This window comes from Sapajus apella, unplaced genomic scaffold, assembly GCF_009761245.1.
Source record: "Sapajus apella isolate SASKATOON/1434 unplaced genomic scaffold, GSC_monkey_1.0 scaffold102, whole genome shotgun sequence".
NCBI classification, from domain to species: domain Eukaryota; kingdom Metazoa; phylum Chordata; class Mammalia; order Primates; family Cebidae; genus Sapajus; species Sapajus apella.
The window spans coordinates 3,711,889-3,723,300 of record NW_022437042.1 but is presented as its reverse complement, the minus strand read 5'-3'; the positions used below and the strand labels follow the sequence as shown (position 1 = coordinate 3,723,300).

Here is an 11,412-nt window from a genome sequence, read left to right as displayed (position 1 = left end):
CTGATTTGGTGAGTATTTTAGCTGCCAACAGCCCCCTTTTGAATAACAACAAAACAATGTTATTCAGTCATCCTTTCAATTATTTTTTTTAAATGTTAACTTGGCCACAATCTTACTTTTTTTATTTTAGATGGAGTCTCACTCTGTGCCCCAGGCTGGAGTGCAGTGGTACGATCTGGGCTCACTGCAACCTCCACACCTCTCGGGTCCAAGCAATTCTCTGCCTCAGCCTTCCGAGCAGCTGGGATTACAGGCACCCGCCACGACACTCAGCTAATTTTTTTCTATTTTTAGTAGAGACTGGGTTTCACCATATTGGCCAGGCTGGTCTTGAACTCCTGACCTCGTGACCCATCAGCCTCAGCCTCCCAAAGTGCTGGTATTACCACCTTACTTTATATTTTAAATTGAGTATATTCTAGGCCAGTAGTTTCCAATTGGACATTCATATCACATACCTGTGAAGTTTTATTAATATACAGATGTTTAAGACCTTTTCTTCAATGGCAATTAGACTTTATTCAGCTTCTAAATGTCATGGTTATGAATATGTTCTTACTACAATACATATGTTCTCTCACTAGCCTAAAACTTTTCCTTGTAAAAGAGCTGCTGCCACTATCATTGTTCAACTTTTATCAGGACAAGTGTTCCTCACATGAAGAATTCTACTGGCACTTCCAAGTGATTGAAGAACCCATTTCACCAGTAAATTCATCCAAGAAATCTGAATTCTTTCTTCAACATAAAAAAAACTACATTGTCCTTATCCACAGTTAACTGGAATGATAGACAGAACTAATGGAATATTCAAAATAAGGCTTGTTAGTGATGAAAAAACTTAATCTCTCATGGCCTAAGGTTTTACCCTCAATAAGATTTTCCCTACAGTCAACTTCTACTGCAGTCACAACAACCATCCTTACATAAAATAATAGTTGGCACACCAGGAATATTCTCTACTTGGGATCTCAAAGATTCTAGCCTGGTCAATTCAGACATTCTAAAATCCTGCAAGGGATTTATTAATTATATCCACTCTTACAATCAGCAGGTTGAGGCAGCTTTTCCTTCAGTTATTTTATCCAAACCACTCTACAACCTAGGAGATTTACTTCTCTGGAGGCAACAGCACTAGAAATCTAATCTTGAACATTGTCAGAAGGGCCCTTATGTCATCCTCCTTATCACAAACCCTGCCACCAAACTCTAGGGTGGCAACACTGGATTCATGTTTCCCAACTGAAAACATACAAAAGCTACTCTGAATGAAAATCCACCCTGACTGGTGACCTTAAACTTTGGCTTCTTTTTTTGAGACAGAGTCTCACTCTGTCACACAGGCTGGAGTGCAGTGGCATGATCATGGCTCACTGCAGCCTCGATTTCCAGGGCTCAAACGATCCTCCCACCTTAGCCTCCCAAGTAGCTGGGACTACAGGCACACACCACCATGCCTGCCTATTTTTTTTGTATTTTTTATAGAGATAGGAGTCTCACTATGTTGTCCAGGCTGATCTTGAAATGCTGGGCTCCAGCCCACCTTGTCCTCCCAAAGCGCTGAGATTACAGGTGTGAGCCATCACACCCAACCTTAGACTTTCTTAAGAGCCCCTGGAAACAAATGGTGCCAAGAGGTAGACAACCTTTCCAATAACTTTGGACCAAACGGATGACATCATGAGATGGTCAGCTTCCATTCAACATGTCAGAAAAAGACCTTCTAAGATTCTCTTGAGTGCTTCCTATTCTCATGATTTCTACTGTCCTCCTTTGCTTCATCCTCCTTGTCTGCCCCCCAGCATCACCTTTACTATTCACATAAATCCCCACATTGCAGCTGCAGCTTTCCATAATGAGCCTTACTTTGTATTATCTCTTCTTCCCCTTCGCCCAAGATGTCCCCTTTTAATAATTTCTCCATCCCTGCAAAAACCCCAGGATCTATAGCATTCCTTCACTCAACTCATAGCAGAATCTCACAACTCTACAACTCTACTTTTAATTGCTGGCTATAGACTCTCTTTCCTTTGGAAGTTTCTGGTTTCCCTCAAGTTCCTATGCCTGTCCCAGACATAAGGGCATCTTTCATGTTATTACTCAGAGGTTCTTTTACTTTTTACTCTAGGCTTCAAAAGAAACTTCCTTCAACCTCAGTACTTTTCAAAAACAAAAACAAAAAAAAAGGCAGTCTGTGCTTCCACTGGAATATAACTGAGGGCCCTTTCACGGGCCTGAGTGTTTATAATCGTATCCACTTTGCCAGCAATACAAGTATTAACACTATTATCACAGGAAGCAAGGTTACATATTCCTTGGTTTGTTATATGAATCTAGTAGACCCAGATGATTCAAAGCATAATTTCACCTGGTATGCTTAGGACTGTCTGTCTTGTAAAACAACAACCTGATCAACCTTTTTCCAACAAGATAGTACAACATATTTATTAAAAGGGTTCATATGAACTCCAAGATACAAATGCATGGGACAATAATTTTCATGAGCCCTAGTAGCACCTGAGGAGATACATTTTATTTGTGGCACCTGTACCTACTGATGTCTGCCCTATAAATAGACTGGATCCTCTTATCTGTATAATATTATTAGCCGTTACCATTTTTTAAACAAGACTGCCTCTTTCCTCGCCTTAACTACTCTATTACTTCTATTTTAAGTTTTCCAGGCACTAGACGAGCCAAATGGTCTACAAAAACATATTACTATTATAAGTTTCAGTGCAGAATCCCAGCCCTGAAAGAAGGCTGTGATCTTTCTGTCTCACCAGGTTCTCAAGGAGCCTTAGAGCAAGAGACCAAAAGATTAGGTGTAAACCTAAAAGACTTGGTTGCTGCAGCAGATAACATATAAGCAGGCTTTATACTTATTGTTTCTACTGTGAGGGCCAGTCAGGAAGTTCACTAGAACTTTCACACCTTCCATGCTTTGCTCCAGGAAATAATCATGACTATAGAGAATCCTACCAAAACCACAAACAGTATTATCAAAGAACTAAGGGAATTCCAATGATGAGTCCTCTATAATCATCTGGAATTGGGCATGATTCTAGCTTCTGGGAAAGGGGGTAGTGCTTGCACAGTGGTTGGAGGCAATTGCTATGTATATATTCCTCAAAACCTCTCTGATGTCTATACCGTCACCAAAAATATTCAGACCACAAACTGGGATTGCCAATACCATTCTCACTCCACCATCTGAAGATGCTTTGGGCTCATCATCTTAGAATCTTAACCGGCTCCCTCCAAACCTCAAATCTTAGTTTAAGTCCCTTACTCAACCTTTTATAACTATTCTTTATATTTCATTTTTATTATTTCTATTTTATTCCTAGATATAATTAAATACCTGATATCTTAGACCCTCCAATAGCTGTCAGTCCGATAGCATGCTCAACAGGTAAAATAGCTAGTCCTTCAGTGCCAGCAAGGTGAAAGCCAGAACATACATGAACACTATTTGGACCAACCAGAACACTGCAATGACTCTTATTCTATTCCTAACAGTGTTTAAGGAGAGACTTGTTTTAAGCAACAGAAGGGACTAAGTGCTTACAATTGTCTATTGCTTACCTTCTGGTTTGTCTTGACATCTCTCTTCCTACAGGCCCTGAACCCTGCTTGCCCTGAAGCCTGAGCAAGCACAAAAAAGTGGAACAGCTGGGAGTCAGCTGACCACGTCAAGACTCTCTTTCTGTCAGACCCCACTGATCATTTCCCCTTGTTTATCCAGCTTCCTGTACGATAATTCTATTTATCTCTGCTTGCCCCTCCTTGATTCTATTTTTTAAAAGTCTCATTCAGTGTCATTTTGACATGCTCACAGATTTTTGATATCAGAGTATTCTCCCTATTGCAATAGTCTATAATTACAGTCTCTCCCTATCAAAGCCTGGGATTTGTTTTTTTGTTTGTTTTTTGTTTGTTTGTTTGTTTGTTTTTTGATACCTCTAAGAACTTGGTATTTGGGGTGGGTTTCATCAGTTCTATAGGGTAACCCTGAGCTTTTCGGGCTGTAAGAGTGGTCCACTGTAGATATAACCTTGGACCGGACTGGAAAAGAGAACAACACCAACGCATCACCATCAGGTATTCAGCCATTAGAGGAACAACTTTTGCCACAGTATTCTAGTTCCGCGCAAGGCACTAATTAATGAGGTACCCAACAGTATAACACAGGCTACATGTTGAAGGGAGACTGGAATGTTCTGAGAGGTCTTATGACATCATGACTCTCCAGAATCTGCCCACCTGGTACTGACCAGCACAGTACTCAGGGTCTAGTGACTTTAGCATTGGAGCACGAACCTCAGCTTGGGAAATGCCCTGAACTATGACCATCTTCTCCAATTTCTGGGATCAGGCTGGTGCCTTTTAGTCTTGAAGCAACTTCACTTTGGCCACACTTGCTTAGAACCTACCAAGTCTAACTTCACCTCGAGTTTTGAGTCAAAAAGTATTTCATTGTCCCCTGCTTTGTCTTTCTACTTATCTTTTCACATAAACATGCTTTATCTTTCCAACTAAATTGTAAGTGCATTGAGGATGGAAACACTAACTTACTTGGCTTTTCTTCCCCACAGTGCCAGGCACCTAGGTACTTTAAAGGAATTGACAAGCTATCTGCTGGCTGACTGGGTTACTTGAGAAAAAGACAGTGTCAAAATTTCATCTGGGCTTCATTCCTGGGAGCCATCAGCACGCTAGACATAGACACAAAGAGGAAAAAGCAAGAAAAGAAAAGCAAGAAGAAGGGGGAGGAGGGAATAAGGGAGGAAGAAAACTAAGGGATGGTGGAATAGGGAAAGAAGAGAACTGATGAGAGAAATTGAATAGTATGACTTCAGAGCAAGTGTCCTCAAACACAGGCTATATTAGGAAAGACTATGCCGCCTTAAAGTTTGGATGGAACCTATAAATCCGTATACTGATCGGCTACATTGGTCTTGCTTGATAACACTGGCAACATATGTCACAAAGATTAGACACAGAAATTGTAGAGATTGTTAAGATGGGAGCAGAAAATATTCCCATGGAAGATCTAGCCCAGTTGGGCAGCCTCGGGTAGGATCATTACTGGATGATTAGAATTTCACAGTATACATTTCAGAGCTAAAAGTTATTATGCATAACTTCAACTCTGTAATTTTATTAAAATTTATTTAAAAGAGTGCAGCTGTAAGTGGCCATAAACTGTTCTATTCTGTAATTATATGTAAAGATCACATCAATTTCACAAAAACAATGGGAGGTTATTCTTGAGACAATGTGCTAAGACAATTTTTTAATTTCAAATCACAGAACTAAGAATTACACAACTGGTTAAAAGGGTAAAGAATAACTTACATTCATTTATTTGCAATGATACATAGTTGTTTCCCTGAGGTAGTATGAGGAATACAAAGGCTGTAGATACTTATATTTCTGAGTTTATTTTTTTGAAGTGAAATACTTTGAAACTTCCGCTTTAAACAATAGCAACAACAGCGAAAAAGCTGAAGAAATTTAAATGAAAATCTAGACAAGGATTTTACCCACTTTTGGCTTCTGAGCTTTACTTTAAAAAAAAGAAACTGGTATTCCTGAAATATTTAATTTTATAAAACTAAATTTTTAATTATATCTTTTCCCTTCACATCATTCCCAGTATCATAAAGAAGTAACCTGTATTATTGTATATGTTTATTTATGTCAATTGTACAAATTTGAACATGCAGTGGTGTATATGAATTAGTTGTCATTTTCAAAAAATTTATAAATTTTTCACTATATGAATTCTATAGTTGGCACAAACCTCTGTGTTCCTTCTACAGATACTCAACTTTAGATATTGTTACTACTAATTACATTAACAGCATTGGCTACTTACTGAGCTCTTGCTCTATACCCACCATGCCCAGTATTAGACACCCTACATGCATTGCCTCTTTCACTCATGACAGCAATGGATGAGCTAGATGCTGTTCCTCCACTCACCTTTATGGTGGGAATCTCTGCTATGGAGTAGCTGTGGAACCTGGGCAAGATGCCTAATCTTTCTTCGCATCAGTTTCCTCACCTGAGAAATGGAGATAATAACAATGTCTTCCTTTTAGGATTGTTGTGAAGATAATTGAGTTAATATTTGTAAAGTACTGTGAAAGAAAAATTAAAACTTGGGACCCCAATTCACTCAGCCAAAAGAAAATGAAATAAAGCTTATAATGCAAGAAGCTGCCTTTCTTTTGTTCCTAAGCAGATAGCTACAGATAAAAAGTTAAATATCTCCACAGGTAGCCAGTCTATGCTCACCTTTTACAGTGAACACAAGGTGAATATAACTGACCGCTCTCCTACCTGATCTTTTTCTCTTGCAACATGTGGATTCAGTAATGTGACCATGCCCTCCTTCTTTCTCCTCCAGCCCACCTTTCCCCTTTAAATACTGAAGCCCTCAAAATCATCTATGTAGAAGAGAACAGACTTGTTTCCTTGGCAAAATAGGCATATCCTTAGCCTTGGCAAATAAACTTCTAAATAGATTGTTTTTTGTTTACAAATTGGCAATGCACGTAAGGAATGCTGAGTGGAGGTGTCCCTCACCTTTAACAAATCTCCTAGTGCTGCTTGATACCAGCCTGGGCTATCTTTATTGCTCAAACTGATAGGACAATTTGCCAAGACCTGGGAGCTACCCCCTTCAGAGAATCCTTGATCTTCCAAAATTTGGTTGAGATTTAAGGTTTATTTTGCTGTACATTTCCTTTTCTGGAGTTTTACTTGCTTCCAACAAGGAAGATGAGTTTTCCTGCTTCCATGACAATGAAGAGCAAACAACGACTTTCTGAAGTTTCAGCTCACTTCCAACAAGGGAGGCAAGTTTCAATATTTCCTGCTCGTAGGCTGATAGAGAGCAGTCTTGAGCTTGGGGCCCATTCCTAGGTAAGTAGCTGAATTGGGGTTTTGTCTTGGAAATGATCCTTAATGACTAGAAGTTAAGATTAACAAGTAGGATGGCCTTAATTTTCCCTTACATTTAGAGCACTCAGTAATTTTGAGGAAAAGGTTTTTTGTATCCTTCTCAGTCAACTGAATTCCATTTTCTCCATTTACTTCTGCCTGTCTCTTCTTTCTCTTGCCACCCTCTGCTGCACGAGGGACCTAGAATAATTTCTAATAGCTTGGGATTCCTTAAAGAAAACAGAGAACGTGCCAGACTCATTTTTGGGGAGAAACCTCTTTTTCACCTTATGATAAACTTTGTTTTACTCTGCATACCATACCAAACTCTGTTTTACTCAAGAGTGTAAACAGACAAGTTCCTCTCCAATCTTAAACAGCTTGCTTTTGTGTTGTGTTGCCTGATTTTTTTTTTTAACTAAAATAGTTATTTCAACAGGGGCAACTCTTGAATGTTTAAAATAAGAAAGGGCTTGGTTTAGACATTTAGAGACATGTCACATGTCTTTGTAACGAAGTACAGTGTAAAAGCATTGCATGGCCTAGTCCCATGATACCTCTCTCTTTTTGGAGACCCAAGAGTCACTTCCTAAAGCTCTTAGACCCAGTTAAAAGATAAAGACTAAATTCAAAACTACCTATCTAAATAACATTAGTCTCCTTATACAATCCTATGGTAGATTTTTATAATTTTCTGTTTGAATTGGCATCCAGTTTTAATCTCTCTCTAACACAGACTCCCTCTCTCTCTCGCTTTCTCTCTCTCTGTACTTTAAAATATAAATTTCACTATCTGATTTTCACTTAAGAGTTGTTCCTTTACTATGTAAATTTAGGGCTATCTAGCCAACAATTGCTAGGGTAGTGAAACAGGTTATCAAGAAATTAGGAGTCTAAAACAGGAGAAAAAAAGGAGTCTTATTACAAATAAGACCTATTTCTATCTGTGCGTTGTAAAGCAAAAATAAAATTCTAAAGGCCAAACCATCTGAATGGACATACTCCTAGGCCAGGGCACTCTAAAATTTAACTCGAACGACCATTTCAGGCCATGGTGGGAAATGGGGGTCAGACATGCCTCATTATACCTCTCTGGCATTAACATCAACATAGACCTTAAGTCTGGTAAGAAATCTTTACAATCTATTCTCTTGGAAACTTGCTACTGGGAGGCTTCGCCTGCATGACAAAACTTTGGTCTCCACAACCTCTTGTAACTCAAAGATTTCGTTTCTATTCATCCTAGGTGTTTAGATAAACTCAACCAATTGTCAACCAGAAAATTTTTAAATCTACCTATAACCTGGAAGCCCCTGCTTCAAGTTGTTCTGCCTTTCTGGGTAGAACCAACGTATTTCTTAAATGTATTTGAAGTCTCATGTCTCCCTAAAATGTATAAAACCAAGTGGCACCCCTACCACCTCAGGCACATGTTCTTAGGATTTCCTGAGGGCTGTGTCATTGGCCACACTGTGGGCTCTGCCCAGAGCTCAGACATCCAGTTAAAAGACGGAGACTAAAATTAGAACTGCCTATCTAAATAAAATTGGTCTCCTTATACAATCCTATGATAGGTTTCTATAATTTTGTGTTTAACTTGGTAATTAAATCATTTTAATTTCCTTCTAGCACAGCAGACTTTTTCTCTCTGCTCTGAGATGCAAATTTTCATCTATTTTGCAAATTTTCTTTTTTTTTTTTTTTTTCAATGTTAATTCACTTTATTTTTCTTGTATAAAAACCCTATGTTGTAGCCACAGCTGGAGCTTGGGTCCTCTGCACAGAGACTCTGGTGTGGGTCTTGACGAGGTGGTCCGTGAATTCCTGATAGGGAGACTTGGTGAATACAGTCTCCTTCCACAGATCGGGGGTCAGGTAGCTGTAAGTCTTAGAGATGGCATCAAACGTGGCCTTGGCGAAGTTGCCCAAGGTAGCAGTGCAGCCCCTAGCTGAGGTGTAGCAGTCATCGATACCAGCCATCATAAGCAGCTTCTTGGGCACAGGTGCTGAGACAATGCCAGTGCCCCTGGGCGCAGGGATGAGGCGCACCAGCACAGAGCCACAGCGGCCTGTCACCTTGCAAGGGACGGTATGAGGCTTGCCGATCTTGTTCCCCCAGTAGCCTCTGCGCACGGGGACAATGGAGAGCTTGGCCAGGATGATGGCTCCACGGATGGCAGTGGCCACCTCCTTGGAACACAACACCCAGACCGACGTGACCATTGTAGTCCCCAGTAGCAACAAACGCCTTGAACCTGGTGCGCTGGCCTGCACGGGTCTGCTTCTGCACCGGCATAATCTTCAAAACCTCATCCTTGAGAGAGGCCCCCAAGAAAAAGTCAATGATCTCAGATTCCTTGATGGGCAGAGAGAAGAGATAGATCTCCTCCAGAGATTTAATCTTCATGTCTCTGACCAGGCGGCCCAACTTGGTGACAGGCATCCACTCCTTATCCTCGGCTTTGCCTCCGCGAGCTCCGTGGCCTCGGCCCCGGCCCCGTCCACGGCCGCGACCCCGGCCCCGGATACCACTGCCGAAACCTCCGCGGAAGCCACCGCGGTTCCCCATCCCAGGGCCCCCGGGGCCTCCAGGCCCCCCTGCTGCACCGGCGTCATCCGCCATTTGGTGTTTTATCGAAGAAGAAGCTATTTTGCAAATTTTCATCTTACTTTTCAACTAAGAGCTCTTTCCTCTAACATGCGAATTCAGGGCTATTTAGGTGACAACTTTCTAGGGCAATGAAACAGGTTATCAAGAATTTGGAAGTCTAAAATAGGAAATAAAATAGATCTTATGAAGATATAAGATGTATCTCTATCAGCATGCCTATAGATCTATAAATAGATGTATGTATTTATGTGTTATGTACATAATGTTTTACTACTAAAAATATATAACAGAGCTCTAACTGGCTTAAAGAAAAATAAAACTGCTTAAATCAAATACTTTATCAGAAAAAAATAGAAACTTTAAGTCAAATGCTTCTTCAAGTTCATGTGACTTAAGTAAAATCTTTAATAAATAAGCTGGCTTTAAATTATTGGTAAAATAATATTAGAAATGTCATAAGAATTAATATTTTTGCTTGCATTTATTGATCAAGTGTTTCCATACTTATCCCTTCAAAATACTATAAGGTGTCAAAACTTGCTATGACGTTTATAAAACTATAAACTCAACACAAAACAGAATGATCTTTACTTGTGTAGTTTTTGATAAAGAAAACTTTTTTAAAATTAATTAATTTATTTTTTATAGGTCCTTCACATCCTTGTTAGTTGTATTCCTAGGTATTTTGATAAAGAAAACTTTTATTATTGTATTAATAAAAACAGCTGAATCCTGAGTTATTGGTAGAAATACCCTTATATTTAAACATAAGTTTTCTTACTTAAGTAAACACCTGAAATTCATAGATTATAAAAATGGTTAACAGGAAATTAACTGTAAGTGATGACTACTACAGTTTTCATAAACAATCTAGATTAAACTACCAATCAAGTAAATGTAATGGAATAAATGCTTATAAACAAACTTGTCATATAATTTAGAATCAAATGTTATACTAATATTTATTAAGTATCTGGGTAATTTCCAATTTAAAAACTATGGGAAAACTTTTTAATGTGTTCTTATTAAAAGGTAAACATTTTTGTCTAATTCAAATCATATTTAAAGGTTATGTATAAAATAAGGTAAAAGGAACCAGAAAATAAGAGATCTAAAAAGTTACATACATAAAGAGGTAATTTTTGGTAAGGAAGGTAAAAAGGAAAGTAATTTTACATGAGAAATAATCTTGCATGGTAAATTTTTGTCCTAAAATAAAATGACTAGATTATACAGAAAACCAAACACTGCATGTTCTCACTCATAAGTGGGAGTTGTACAGTGAGAACACATGGACACAGGGAGGAGAACATCACACACTGGGGCATGTTGGGGGGTGGGGGACTAGGGGAGGGATACCATTAGGAAAAATACCTAATGTGGATGATGGGGAGATGGATACAGCAAACCACCACGGCACATGTATACCTATGTAACAAACATGCACGTTCTGTACATGCACTCCGGAACTTAAAGTACAATAATAAAATTTGAAAATAAGTTATGTGATTAATTGGCTTTAATTAAAGAAAATTATTTTCTAAATTTGAACTTTGACATAAAAAATATAGTAATACAAAAATTGGTTAAAACAAGATTTTATTAAAATATTGACTTATAACGGAAGAAGTTTTTAATTTTAATTATTTTTTGAGACAGAATATTGCCCTGTCACCCAGGCTGATATACAGTGGCATGATCTCAGTTCACTCCAACCTCCGCATCCGAGGTTCAAACAATTCTCCTGCCTCAGCCTCCTGAGTAGCTGAGATTACAGGTGCCCACTACCACACCTGGCTAATTTTTGTATTTTTAGTAGAGATGGGGCTTCACCATGTTGGCCGGTC

General features: G+C 39.0%; 1 pseudogene across 1 annotated transcript; it reads right to left on the bottom strand.

The window, feature by feature from the left end:
* Positions 1 to 8,655: 8,655 nt before the first annotated feature.
* LOC116536626 lies at positions 8,656 to 9,596 on the bottom strand (annotated as a pseudogene). Its single transcript, XR_004262729.1, has one exon. The product of XR_004262729.1 is annotated as a 40S ribosomal protein S2 pseudogene (transcript).
* Positions 9,597 to 11,412: the final 1,816 nt, after the last annotated feature.